Below are 1,479 nucleotides of genomic sequence, written 5' to 3'. Positions count from 1 at the left end.
CATCCATCCATCCATCCATCCATCCATCCATCCATCCATCCATCCATCCATCCATCCATCCACTAATCCATCCATCCATTCATCCATCCATACATCCAGCCAATCTTTCTTCCTCCCTTCCCTCCCGACTTCCCTCCTTTGTAAGGTGGGTGAGGGTCTCAGAGACAAGGGTTCTCTCAGGCACATGTGTTCCCACGATGTAATGTCTCTCATTCCTCATCCCTGTCTTTCCTCCTCCGTCCCTCTCTCCTCCCTCTCTGGAGGCACTCAGTCCTGGATCAGGGGCTGCCCATTTGGTGTCACGGTGTCAATCACCCAAAGGTGTGTGACCTCCCTGGTGTGGCTGCTCCCCTCTACACCTCCCTGGTGTTTGGGCCTCAGGTGAGCTCCGTCCCAGACCTGACGGGAGACTCAGGACCACAGTCTCCATCCTCCTGGAGGCCTGGTCTTGCCGATGGATTTGCACCAACATCCCTAGGACGCCGCTCCTCTGATTAAATTCTCCAGCTGAGGCGGGACCTGAGGTTCCTGAGCGCATTCCTCTGTCGGCTGGGCTCTCCCGAGAACCACCGGGCACCAGGGCCGGGCGACTATAAACACATGTGAGTCAGACTGACCGTTCCCCCAGCGAAAGACTCCTGGTAGGTTACTCGTTGGGCTGTGAGCTGCAGGGTCAGCAGTTCAAAGCTGCCAGCTGCTCGTCCGGAGAAAGAGGGGGCTCTCTGCTTCCGGAGCCCACAGGGCCATTCCAGCCTGCCGCACAGGGTGGCTGCACACCAGAATCCACAGGACGGCTATGGGGTTCTTTTGGTTGGAAGGACGTGTGGAACTGATGTGTAGTCTCACGCAAGCAGAACGCTCCTTAGAGGCTACGACGGGAGGAGACTCGGCCTCACATACTGTGGGCGTGCCATCTCCGGAGAAGGACTTCCTGCTTGGTAAGGTGCGGGGAAGCGCACAGGAAGGCAATGATGGGCGCCGGGCTGAACCGCGGCTCACGCAGGAGAGCGGTTGGGGCTGGTGCAGGGCTGGGCTCAGTGTCCCTCCTTGAACTTCGACTTGCTATGAGTTGGGACAGACTCGACAGCCCCCAACAACCACTACCTTCACGGCCACCCCACCTTGTGCTCCCCACCCCCAACGCCGGCTCAGGCCACCGGGCTCCGTGGGGTTTCTGCCGGCAATTTCCAGAAGTGGATCACCAGGCCTTTCTTCCTCGTCTGTCCTTTCTGTGATCTGAGACCTGTTGCCCTTTGTCTTGTGACCGGGGGAAATGCCCCTTTGTTGGGTTCTTGGACTCCATCTTTAGCCAGCAGATGTGGCCTCAGCGTAAGAGTCCTGCCACCTGGCAGCGGCTTGCAGGTGTCCGTGCTGCTTGGAGCTCAGCCGCCAGGATTTCAGACACCAGCAGGGTCATCCGTGGTGGACACGAACCAGGGTCAGGAGAAGAATCAGAGTCAAGAGAAGAATCAGGATCAG

Source organism: Echinops telfairi, unplaced genomic scaffold (assembly GCF_000313985.2).
Source record: "Echinops telfairi isolate 266 unplaced genomic scaffold, ASM31398v2 ScPeMD7_37;HRSCAF=141, whole genome shotgun sequence".
Lineage (NCBI taxonomy): Eukaryota > Metazoa > Chordata > Mammalia > Afrosoricida > Tenrecidae > Echinops > Echinops telfairi.
The sequence above is the reverse complement of the archived record's forward strand: the minus strand, read 5'-3'. Positions refer to the sequence as shown.